The sequence below is a fragment of the Erinaceus europaeus genome, chromosome 13 (genome assembly GCF_950295315.1).
Source record: "Erinaceus europaeus chromosome 13, mEriEur2.1, whole genome shotgun sequence".
Taxonomy (NCBI): Eukaryota; Metazoa; Chordata; class Mammalia; order Eulipotyphla; family Erinaceidae; genus Erinaceus; species Erinaceus europaeus.
Window position 1 is genome coordinate 46512612 of NC_080174.1, and position 13825 is coordinate 46526436.

The 13825-nt window shown below is 38.8% G+C and overlaps 1 protein-coding gene across 19 annotated transcripts in view; it reads right to left on the bottom strand.

Annotated features, from left to right (window-relative positions):
* The window catches only part of PUM1 (pumilio RNA binding family member 1), a 126122-nt gene that overhangs the window by 75052 nt on the left and 37245 nt on the right, over window positions 1-13825 (bottom strand). The gene's annotated exons all lie outside the window — the stretch shown is intronic.

Below are 13825 nucleotides of genomic sequence, written 5' to 3' on the forward strand. Positions count from 1 at the left end.
AGGTAAGAAGACCTCAGTGGAAAAAAAGAGAGTGCCTACAATTATTAAAGAATATCTGCCTACATATGTGCTAACTGCCGTACAGATACTCTACCTGGCGCATGAACCCAGCGTGTATTGCTAGAGGCAAAACTCAATTCCTGCATATACAGATCCCGTTACCCACCCCCCAAAAAAATTCATCACAAGAAAAACAAAACATAAAAAATAAACCTCCCAACCACAGCATTAACCTATTCCAATATTCTGGAAAGACAGAACAGCTGTTCTCATTACTAGAAGGAAAATAAAACCCCTAGCCTCGGTTGATTTTGACAACATTTAGTAATGTCGTTAAAACTGACTTCACAAATCATTCCACACTTCATAAAAGTGCAAGAATCACAAGTTCTCAACCAAATGAGAACATTTAACTGACTTCAAACAAGAATTCAAAGTCCCTTTCCATGCAAAGCACAATAAAGTTTAGCACCGGATCAAAGCAGAGGTTTGTTTACAAAGTAAAAGCCCTCTAGAATCCCATTATTCTTCATTCTAGTCATCAGTTTACACACAAATGTGTTCTTTCTCTTACTTCCTATAATTATGTTTTCATTTGAGCTGCTACTACTCTGATGATAATCTCAGAAGCTTAAGATTGTACTTAATCACTGCTTTTGAGCACAGAAGAGTACATCTGAAGTACTGGATTTCTCTTGAGAATGGAATGAAAAGTCAGAAAGCACAAAACATTTGCTCCTCTCTTTGGCAATTTATAATCCTATGATAAAGGAGGAATAGCTCAACTTTGTCCTCACTAAAATGAATCTGTTTTCCACATCTGGGTTTCTCGGTATAATTTTAAACTACTCCTATAAATCTATCTGGTTAACCTAACCAGTTTCCCACACACTTTTATATCCAGGCCTTAACCTATTATGTTATAATCTGATAGAATCATGACAAAATATTCTGATCAGACATTTTAATTGTATAAGCATAAATTTGCTTGAAGATTGCACAGGTGAAAAAAGTAAAGGCAATTCTTAACAGACTACTAGGTTCAATCTCAGAGAACTGAGGGCATGATTAGTCTCTAAAATGGGTGAGCAGTGATAGGGAAACCTAGGCATAGATAAACAGTGGGGTCAGAGAGCTCTAGATTGGACAACTTTTGGTGTGACTTAGGACAAGCTGCTGAGCTGCCCTGGATCTCATTTTCTTTGTAATGATGAAGGAAATATGATTCAAGTTGTTGGGATGAATAGAGGCATGTCTGACATTTACTCCAAATAATGATGAAAAGAGCAAAGGTGGTTTAAAAAAATATTCAGAAATTTCAATTCAAAACCCAGGTATAGGCTTCTATATATATAATCTGTCTATAACTTGGCTGACTGAAAAATAACAACTATGTAACTAAAGACATCAAAAACAACTTTTGAGAGTACCATCTTTCAATGTTGTTGGCCAGGCTGTCATAACATGCAAAGCCAGCAAAAACAGAACATATAAGCGGGGCTCTTTCTAGGTCAAACGTTCTCTAAAGGAAACAATACAGTAAACACACAGTGGATATTCTACTTCAAAGTAGTAAGTCTCAAAGAAATGTACAACAAAAAGCCCAAAACTTTAGTCAGATACAAAACCTATCTCCCACTATTAACAATTATTAGTATAAATAAATCCTAAATCGATGCTAGGAGCACTTCCCAAAAGTACTAGAACTACATATGCTTTGGCAAAATAGCACTGAGATAAACTATTATCAACAAAAACACCAAGAACGGAAAACACGTTTTTTAAAGAGATAATGGAAAAGGAGTGATAGAAGAGGGTGGCAGATAAAGTTTATGGGTTGCAAGAATGTTTTACAAATGAGAAGTAAAATGCTGAAGCAAAGGTACCTGGGCAAGCACAATCTTAGTGAAGTTCTTAAAAGTCTTAAATCTTACACAGAACTTAGCATTTCTCTCTTCCTTCCAAAACACCCATTTCCACTCAGCTTTGTTATTAGCAGTATCTGAAATGACTTGTAATGACTTCCACACTTCCTAGTCCTTCTATTTTTATATAACCCACTCCCCTTGATTCTAGGCTGAATGGACCTAGTGGCCTGCTTCTAATGAATTACAACACAAGGTAAAAGTGACAGGGTATCCCTTTCAAGATCATGTTACAAAAGACTGGTTTCAATCTTGCTTCTATGCTTCCCTCTTGTCCTCTCACTCTCCTCTCTTACTCTTCTTCACTTGGATAAAGGTGACTATTATTTTGTGAGCTACACTATAGAGTCCTCATAGTCAAAAACCAAGAAAGGTCTCTAGACAATTTAATAGGAACTGAAGCCCTGTTTAACAACCCCATGAGGAATTTAATCCTGATATCCACCACATAAATGAGTGTAGAAGCAGGCATTTTTCCAAGTGAATACTGAGAGAACTGTATTCCCAAAGGTTTAAGCAACTGTATTGTTTTAACTCACTAATATGGATCAATTTTCACTGTACTGATAATAATTAACAAAGTAGTAAATATGTAGAGATGCTTTGTTACAGTCATAACACTTAAAGGTTTAATTTCAGTTGGTGATAGACAGCATAGTACTTATATAAAGAGATTCAGGCCTGAGGTTCCAAAGTCCTAGGTTCAATCCCCTGCACCACCATAAGCCAGAGCTGAACAGTGCTCTGGTAAAATAAAAAAAAACAATAATATAATACAATATAAAATGAAATGGTTTATTTTCAGTATCACATCTTGTTCCATTTCTAATGCTCAAAATCCATATATTTTTAAATTTATATAAAATTGTAACTGTTCTGTTTCATGTTCTCCTCTACTCTGTCTTACAGCCCTTCTATATTTAAAAAAATGACTGTTGGCGCAGCGGGTTAAGCGCAGGTGGAACAAAGCGCAAGGGCCAGCATTAAGGATCCCAGTTTGAGCCCCCGGCTCCCCACCTTCAGGGGAGTTGCTTCACAGGTGGTGAAGCAGGTCTGCAGGTGTCTATCTTTGTCTTCCCCTCCTCTCTCCATTTCTCTTTGCCCTATCCAGCAACGATGACAACAATAATAACTACAACAATAAAAAACAAGGGCAACAAAATGGAATAAATAAAATTTTTTTAAATGACTGGTCTTTTAAATACTGAAGGATTAAACTGATATAAAAATATTCTATTTACTGAGAATTAGCAGCAATAATATCATATTCAAGAGTCAAGTAGAGGGCTGGCAAACAGCTAGTTCACTACTCAGATTTGAGCCATCATCACCCTGCTGCACTGAAGGAAACTTTGCTGCTGTTGTCTCTTTCTTTCCCTCCACATTTTTTTTTAATTATTAATGAGAGGGATAAGAGGGGAGAGGAGGAGAGGGGGGGGAGGGGGGGAGTGGGGGAGGGAGAGAGAGAGAGGAGGAACCAGACATCACTCTGGTACATGTGGTGCCGAGTATTAAACTCAGGACCTCATGCTTAAGAGTCCAACACTTTATCCACTGCGCCACCTCCCAGACCACTCTTTCCCTCCACATTTTTATCTCTCTCTCAAAAAGTGGTCCAGAGTGATAAAGCCCCAGGACAACCACCAGAGAGTCAGTGGGTTATTAAAGAAAGCAATCTACTTATCTATCTATCCGAAAAAATTCAGCCAGAAGGAGTCTAGCTGGTGGCTCACAAGTATGGTAAAGCCCACTTTTCTAGTATGAAGACCTGGGTTCATGGTTTGGGCCAACACACGACAGTATCTGCCAGGGGAAAGCTTCATGAGCAACGGAGCACTGTTTCTCCTTCCATAAGACCCTTCACAAAAAAGAAAGAAGAAAGCAAAAAGAAAGGAAAGGACTAGGGAGGGAACACAATGGTTATGTAGACTTTCAAACCTGATGCTCTGAAATCCCAGAATCAATCCAGTGCCACCATAAACCAGAGCTGAGCAGTGCTGTTTTACTAAATTTATTTATTAATAAATAACATTAAATTAAATGTAATGCAAGCCTTGCCACTGAACAAGGACTTGGGGGAGCTCCCTGAATGTTAGAGCAGTGTTGTGGTTTTTCGCCCTCTCTCTAAATAAAGAGTTGGGCCCAGGAAGCCACTCAACAATTCAGCCTGTGTGAGAGACTCTTGAGATCAACACACACATACACACCCAATATACACAAACACCCCTCATTCAAAAAAAAAAAAAAAGATATTGCTTGAAAAGATAACATAATAGTTACTGTAATGACTGCCCCAAAGTCACCATCAAAGTTCAGCAAACAGCTCATATAGACAGTGAGCTGCTCTGCCATGTGTGCAACCCATGTTTGAGCCCATCACCTACTTTCTTTTTCACCTCATCCTGGATGAAGCTTGAAGGAATCATGGTAACTGAGATAAGTCAGAAAGAGAAGCATCAATATGGGATGATCTCACTCAAAGACAGAAGTTGAAAAATACTACTATGACCCCAATCTGACTTCCCTGAACAGATGACTTCACCAATGAGTCCCAGAACCCCACCTCCCCAAAGCCCTGCCCTACTAGTTAAAGACAAGAGACAGGCTGGGGATATGGATTGACCTGTCAACACCCATGTCCAACAGAGCAATTACAGAAGCCAGACCTTCCACCCTCTGTACCCCATAAAGATCTTTGGTCCATACTCCCAGAGGGATAAAGAATGGGGACCCTTCAAATGGAGGGGAGGAGATATGACACACTGGTAGTGGGAACTGTATGGAACTGTACCCCTTGTTCCACGATTTTGTACGTCGTTATTAAATCACTAATAAAAACCATGAAGTTGAAAAATAAGAAAACACAAAGCAGAAGTTGGATTGAGTTTGGTGTATTACATCAAAGTAAAAGACTTTGGGGTGGTGGTGGGAATGGGAATGGGAAGCTTCAGGTCCTGGAACATGATGGCAGAGCAGGACCCAGAGGGGGTTGAATTGTTATGTGGAAAACTGAGAAATGTTACACATGTACAAACTGCTATATTTTACTGTTGATGGTAAACCATTAATCCCCGAGAAAGGGGGGGGGGGGACCAATCCCTCTGTATGTAGCATCATCAAAGCACTGACTTTTTTAAAACATGATAGTCCAACAAATTACTGGCATAGATACAAGTGGTTGTGCCTTCGTTTATGAAACACCTAAAAATAAATAAATAAAAATACCTAAAATTAATCACCAAAAAAATAGTGTATGAATGTTATTGCTTTGTCCATCAAGAATGTGGGGGCGGGGGTGGGAGGGATCCCAGCAGAGGTTTACAGAACTAAAGGGGGGGGTGGTGTTAATCAATGGAAGTATTAAAAGATTTAACATTCTAAGGGAAGGTAAAAAGAGTTAGAAATCAGTCCAACAAAAACAGGGAGCAGTATTACTCAGTTGGTATGTTTAAGGAAAGGACTAATGCAGACATGTCTACCTTTGTTACAATTTAAATTACAAAATAATAATAAGAAAACGGGGACGGGTGGTGGTGCACCCAGCTAAGCAGCCACGCTACTGCGCAAGGATCAGGTCCCTACCTGCAGAGCAAAAGCTTATTAACAAGTGATGGAGTCGTGCTTCAGGTGTCTCTCTACCTCTTTCCCTCTCTGTATTCTCCTTCCTCTCAATTTCTGGCTGTCTCTATCCAATAAAAAAAATAATAAAGATAGCTTAAATTTTTAACTGGATAAATAATTTAAAAAGCAACAGATAGTAGTTTAACTACAGTAGCCACTAAAAGCAAGTAACTGCATTGGCTCAGAACTCACTTAGCAAAATACCTTAGGAGAACATGGCTTCTCCAAGCCAACCACTTAACATACTCATTCTGTCTCCTTACAAATCTGTCAACTGCATTTGCTCTTATACTCTTTTTGCTCTTGCATGTCTGGCTAGAAAGAAGCCAATCCCAAAATCCAATCATCTTTTACTTCATAATAAGAGTCCTTCTCAAGGTCAGGAACGAAGTTCAATACAGTGCAATCCTCATGTTTATGAGGCTGAGTTCTGTGCGCATGCGCACATACACACACACAAACCTACCAGCACCCCACCCCATCCCAAAAGAGGGAATACTTCCTAGCAATGCAAACTGCTTGCATTGCCCCATTAAGTGAAATTCCTAGTGGCCCTCCTCAAATCTTTGTTAGAAAAATACATATTTACCTCAGCTTGAACCATAGATTTGTAAAGACTTAAGGAAAGTAAATCAATAGTATTTATTTATTTTATAGAACAAAGAGGGAGATCAAGCATCAGTTTACAAACCACGTAAGCTATCTCTAATTTTTTGAAACACCTGTTCATTATACTCTAACAAAAGAGGCAATATACTAGAGCACACGCAATCTTTTTTTTAATATTTTATTTTTGATAGAGACGGCAATATCAAGAGGGAAGTAGATAGATAGATAGATAGGGGCAGACAGACAGACAGACAGATAGACAAACACCTGCTTCACTGCTTATGAAGCTTTCAGGTGGTAATCGGGGGCTTGAACCCAGGTATTTGCATACTAATGATGTGGACACTCAACCACATGTGCCACCACCCAAGCCATACACAGGATCTTCAAGAGTACTTTAAACAAAGACAAGAGAGGACTGGGAACATCAAGGCCTTATTTTAGGTTTCTTATTTTAAGAAGTATACAAAGGTAAGGCTATAAAGTGATCTAGAAAAGAGAAAAATAAAAACTGATTTTAAATCCCATCGGAGGCCTCAATGTCTTACCTACAAAAAGAACTGTTATGAACAATCAATTAAATGTGTAGTACAATATCCAGAGTAACCACTAAAAAAAATGATTAAAGTACCCAGTGAACACACTGTTGATAGTCAATAAACTGCTCCTATGTCCAAGGAAGCAGGTGTAAAGCACACTATTGCACAACTTCTTTCTGTACAAATTCTATTTCTGTAAAATTAAGGAGTCTTGGGGGGGTCGGGCAGTAGTGCAGCAGGTTAAGCACACGTGGCACAAAGCAAGGACCAGCATAAGGATCCCAGTTCGAGCCCCCAGCTCCCCACCTGCAGGGGAGTCTCTTCACAAGCAGTGAAGCAGGTCTGCAGGTGCCTGTCTTTCTCTCTCCCTCTGTCTTCCCCTCCTCTCTCCATTTCTCTCTGTCCTATCCAACAATGACGACAATAATGACTACAACAATAATAACTACAACAATAAGAAACAAGGGCAAAAAAGGGAATAAATAAATAAATAAAGTTAATTAATTAACAGTATTAACAATACAATGTAAAAAGAACCAAGACCAAAGTTTTGAAGAAAATGAGAAGGAAAATGGTTATTAAAAACTGAAAGTACCATTACTGCTTACATATGGAAGTGCCAATGATGTTTTCTCTTGATCTCACCACTAAATAATCTTAAAAGTCAAAAAGAGTAAAATATTAAGCAGCTCCATGCATACTGAATATAAGTTACATAAAGCCATCTCTTAGATTAGAAAGTTGGCTTCTTAAGGAGAACTACTTAGAGAAATGCTACAGACACAGTCAGGTTTAAACATGCTATCCATGGAGCCAAGAAAGGCGTATCTGATATTTTAATCAGCTAACAAAATGAAAACACAAATTTTTAAATCTCTTATTAAATCCTTACATTACACTGAAGATGACACGAGAGAAAGGAACACTCAGAACTGACTGAAATCAAAAAATATTATTGGTAACTGTCATGTTTCTAGTCAGGACTTTCTGTGTATATTGTACAATTTTCAGAAATTCCTTCTCAAAGTCTTAATGTCTAAAGGATTTAACTTATGAAGTCAAGCGAGATTAATTATATAAAGTACAAATACAAAGAACAATGCTCAATAAGCTATTGCTACGCCTTAACAAAAAAAAAGTTTAAATATAAACTTATAAATACCCTTTCCAAGTCTTTTATCTACTTATTTGCTTATATATTTATAGCTCTGGATCCTTCCAAATTCATAATTCTGGAAATCACACCTTGAAATTTTTACTGCAATGTAACAAAACAGGTGTTTCACTTCTGAAACAAAATGTCCATATTAATGCTCTAAGAAACTCTTGATTAAAACGTAAAATACAACCTTTTTTCTCTAAAATAGATTTTATATATTTTTTTTGCCTCCAGGGATATCGCTGGGGCTCAGTGCCTGCACCATGAATCCACTGCTCCTGGAGGCCATTTTTCCCCCTTTTTTCTGCCCTTGTTGTTGCAGCCTTGTTGTGGTTATTGATGGCGTTCTTTGTTGGATAGATGGAGAGAGGAGGGGAAGACAAAGCAGGAGAGAAAGATAGACACCTACAGACCTGCTTCACCACCTGTGAAGCAACTCCCCTGCAGGTGGGGAGCTAGGTGCTCGAACCAGGATCCTTACGCCAGTCCTTGTACTTTGCGCCTTGCACTTTGCGCCACATATGCTTAACCTGCTGCGCTACTGCCCGACTCCATATATATAATCTTTACTTATTTATTTATTGGATAGACAGCCAGAAGGCGAGAAGAGTGGGATAGAGAGACCAAGAGAGACACCTGCAGCACTGCTTCACCACTTGTGAAGCTTTCCCCCTGCAGGTGGGGACCAGGGACTCAAACTTGGGTTCTTGCGCACTGTAACATGTACACTCAACCAGGTGTGCCCCCAAGTTTTGGGGGAGCCAATAGGGGTGCACCTGGTTGAGTGTGTTAAGTTACAATGTACACGGACCAAGGTTCAAACCCCTGCTTCCTACCTGCAGGAGGAAAGTTTTGCTATTGGTAAAACAGTGATGCAAGTCTCTTTTTGTCTCTCCTCGTTATGCTCCCCATCCCTCTTGATTTCTCTGTATCTATCCAATAAATACATAAAACATTATCTATCCAATAAATACATAAAACATATTTTAAAGCTCTTTGCACCATTATAATTACACAGTATATAAAACAAGCTTATTAAATTACCTCACTGGGTTATTAAGTATTTTTCATAAGCACTACAGTTTTTGTCTGTGTGTGGGGGGGACAGGGGGACGGGCAGTAGCGCAGTGGGTTAAGCGCAGGTGGAGCAAAGTGCAAGGACCAGAGTAAGAATCCCAATTCGAGCCCCCAGCTCCTCACCTGCAGGGGAGTCACTTCACAGGCGGTGAAGCAGGTCTGCAGGTATCTGTCTTTCTCTCCCCCTCTGTCTTCCCCTCCTCTCTCCATTTCTCTCTGCCCTATCTAACAACTACGACATCAATAACAACAACAGTAATAACTACAACAATAAAAAACAAGGGCAACAAAAGGGAAAATAAATAATTTTTTTAAGTTTTTTTTTTTTTTGTGAGAGAGAAACCAGAGCAACGCCTCTGAAAGGACTGAAACTGGGGCCTCGTGTATACAAGTCTTGTACTCTGCTGAGCCACCTCCACAGCTATAATAAGGTACAGTAATAATTTTATCTGCTGTCTTTTAATTATTGTGCTTCCATCACTATGGATGACATTTCAGAAACCACTTAGCCTAACCATCATGATGTGATTTAATCTTCTGTCCCACACTGGGGAGTGGAAGAGAGAAGGAGACCCAGCTAACTCAATCGTGGATGAGATGGCTCACATGGTAGGGCATGCGTCTTGCTATGCACAAAGCTTAAGTCCGAACCACAGCACAAAAAGGGTGCTATGAAAAGAAATAATAGTCAACCCTTAGCTGTGACCTTTGGAGAATCACTGCAGTTTCCAGTGGAGGGAAGGGGAACACAGAACTCTGGAGGTAGGAACATTGTGGTATTGTACCCTTGTTATTTTGTAATTTTGTAAATCATTAATAAAAATAAAATAAATAAAATATAAATAAGAAAGGGTGCTATGGCACCAGGGGAAATGGATGGTGTGGTGGGTGAGTGGTGTCTCCCCACCCTGCTTTTCCCAGTGTCCCTAGCTAAAGAAAAAAAAGCCCAGAGCAATGGAACTGAACAAAGGAGGTCCTGGCTTTGCAAATAAGGGGGAAATAAAAACTAAGTATTAACCTGACTTTCGGGTGATATGGGGTGGATAGAAGAAAGCCAATGGGTGTTGGAAGTCAATGAATGCAGTCATCTACTTATGAAATGGTAAGACATGCTGCCTGGGAGGTGGCACAGTGAATAAATATAAAGCATTAACCTCTCAAGCATGAGGTGCTGAGTTCAATCCCTAGCACTGATCATGCCACAGTGATGCTCTAGTTTTCTTCCCTCCTCCTCTCCTCTCCCTCATTAATAATAAAATAATCCAGGGTGGGGGAGCAAGAGCGAGCATGTGCCAGTTATGTTCTGGTTCTCCTTCCACCACTGTTTCTTTTTTTTTTTTTTTTTTTTTTTTTTTTTGGTGTGTGATTTCAGCAGCTGTCAGGAATATAGATCACCTGATAGATGACAGAACTCTCATGCCTGAGGCTCTCAGTTCAAGCCCCAGCATCACTAGTACAGTTCTTTTCTCTACTAACAGGTTTTTTGTGTGTTTTTTTTGTTGCCTCCAACGTTATCACCTGTCCTAAACCACTACTCCTGGAGGCCATTTTTGTTGGCCTTGTTATTGTTGCTACTGCTGTTGTTCAATCTCACAACATAAACCTTAAGACAGAGCTGAGAAGTGTTCTGGTATATATTTATTTCCTTTGCCTCAAGATGGGACCAAATATACAACCCTATCTTTAAGGGGGAGGGGAGTTTGATATTCTTAACTATCAAATTAGTAAGACAAAAATCTCCATACACCACATAAAAAATTCCCCTTTTTCATTCATTCCAAGAGATGAAACTTCATAGGTATATAGTTACTATGTATACAGGGAAGAGAAATGCAAAAAAACAAACTTCTTCCTTTAAGTGCTTTGCTATAAGCAGAACCACAGAATGCATTACTCCCTCTCTCCTCCACACCTCTCCCCTATTTCTAGCTCTATCAATAACAATAATAATAATAACACTAATAAACAGGAGGGGAAGAAAAATGTAGAAAGCTGTTGAGAGGGTGTTCAGTCTTTCTATTCTTCATTCTCTCCTTCATACTCCCAACGCCTGGGGGGAAAGGGGACTACAAGCAACATTTACTGAGATGAACTGTAGTCCCTAGAAGGGACTGAGGGACAGTGGCCAGTGGCAATAGCAATAGAAACTTCTGCAGCAAAAGAGAAAAGAAAAGGAATCCATACGGGGGGGGGGGGGGGGGGAGAGACCAACACAATACATGTATTTTTATACAGCACATTAGCTGGAACATCTGCCCTCAACAAACATATGTGTAAATAAATAGAAAATATTTATACAAATCATTATGCATTAAGTAAATTATGACCATAGGAAAGACACAAGTAATTGCTGCTTGAGTTTCCTTCCATAGCTTCTGGTTGATGAAAGCAAGAAGTCTTGCATATAGAACTGAAAAAAAAACTGAAGCTGGATTTTGAGTAATAGCTGGGTTTTAACATGTAGAAATGAAGAGCAGAAAAAAAAAAAAAACTCAGAACACAGCAAGAGATGGGTTCTTATGTGAAGTCGTCTTAAGTGACTTATGATGATGGTAACTCTTCAATTCCATCTGCTTTGTCTACAAAAGGACATGAATTTGCAGGGTCACTGTGAAGACTTAGTATACATGAAGTGATTCACTCAGCACCTGGAAAACCAAATATGCTCAATATACTGCTGTGATTGTCAATTCTGAACCTAATGAAAAAAAAAACTTTGAAGTCAGTTCACATCCTGGCACTTATTTATCACCTTAGCAGGAGTCACCTACCCTTAAAGCTATTTTTTTTGTTACGTTTTAAAAAAAAAAGGTACCAATAATAAAAAAAATGTTGGGAATTCTTATTAGTAATGAAATCAATGCCAAAGTGCTTTGAAACGTGTCTAATATAATAGTATATTTATTTATTTATTTGGCTTACCTTCAAATAAAACATTCTGATGTAAATAAAGAACACTTTAGCCAAAGAAAGAGCATTTTAATAAAGAATGAAGCAGTGGTTCACTAATAAATGACTAGAAAAGAGTATGTTTTCCTGCATTCAAACATTCCAAAAAAATCAAAAACAGCCATAAATAAGCCTAGACTTCCCAGGGTAACACAGAAGGTAAACACTGGAATGAGTAGACTTCCACATAGATCAATTGTGAACAAAGTTCCAAATGTTAAGATACATCCACCTTCTTAGGTCAAAAACATCTTATGTTCTCTTCAAAATCCCATGCAGTGCCAAAACTATTTTAAGATACCAGGTACTCCCACAAATAAAAGATCACTTCATCTCTAACATAAAATCACCAACCTAATACCAAAAACAAAGGGGGGATGGGGAGAGGGAGGAGACGTTACCTAAGATCTCTCTCCTGTGGGTCACTAGATTGATTGGCTGTCTTCTCTAAACCAAACATCTTGTTTTAATAGTGACATCAAAAGTGTTACAGACAAGCAAGCATTTATGATATTAATGCAAGGTTGATAGAACTAGAAGTGTTTTTACCATTTCTATCGATATTCAAAGCCCTTCTGGGGGAAGAGGATATGTTACACTGCTTGGTAGCATGCTTTTCAAGGTTTTATTAATTTCTTCTCCATTCTGTAAGAAAAGGTACATAACCTTGTTACCAGATAATGTGTCTCCTTTACAAAATTCAGTGAGCTTTGGAGTCAACTGTGTTACAATTACAGGACTCTAAATGCAAGGAATTTCCAAGTGTTAAGTAATTCAGATTCTAGGGCAGTGGATCCTCAAAGTACCTTTAGCTATTCCTCCGGTTTTGTGAAACTGGAGGATGTGAGAAAGAATTTAAGAGACTTGGTCTCCATGTTGAGGCTGTACTTGTTCTTATGTTAGAATTACCACCTCATGAACCCTGATGACCAGAGAAATTTCAATGTCTTAGGCAGCTACAGATCAATGAAAATTAGAGAAAATTCAGGGAACCTCTTTATCACAATAAAGGAAATCACTCTAAAGCATCATTTAGATGTCCTGTGGCATGCTCTGGGAAAGAGAAAAAAAATAAACTGTTCATTTTCTAAGATAGGAAGAAAGGCAAACTGTAAGAATCTTGGGCTTGACGGGGTCTTGGTAAAGTAAGTAGTTCATATATTTTTTCTTACAGATGGAAAAAGGCCAAGTCCAAAGAAGATGAATGCCTGCGCCAGAGCTAGAAGCAGTGGCTTTGGAATTCTAGTCCAAGGCAATCTCTATCCCACAAAATCAAATCTTTCTTTGGGTTACCAGCTTCCCAAAGCACTTGTCAACTCTTTCCATCTACAAACCAATCTGCTTTCTCACACTTATGGATAGAATTCCTATGCAATATGTAATAGGTATCTGCAGATACATTTTAAATATTATCTCACCTTCTTCTATTTCCAGGGAACTTGGTAGGATGCATTATTACTTTGTATACAGGAGCACTGTCCAGACATCCTTCCTCAGGTTTACAAACTTGTCTATTACCAAGGATAAGTTTTTCTATGCTTCAGTTTTCTAAGACAAAGATGAAGAGCCACATATCTAAACACATTCCATTTATTCCAAAAATAATCACTACTATCTTAATGTCCCTGAAAGCTGTGAAGTACACTACATGTGAAACATTAGGGTTTTTAGGTCAGGAGATAGCTCATCCAGTAAGGTCCACACCTTACCTACTATGTGCAAAGCCCAAGTTGAAGCCCCAGCACCAAATGGAAACACCAAAGCACTCATGGAAAGCTCCATGGGTGGTAGCTAAGTGCTGAAGTGTCTGTCTCTTTCCCTCCCCCTTCCCTCTCTCTCACTGTATGTATATGTCCAGCCAAGGAATAGTGGTACAGTATATGCAAAAAGTCTGGGTGCTACAAAACTAAAAAAATTAAGTAAATATTAAGTGATCTTTAATAAAC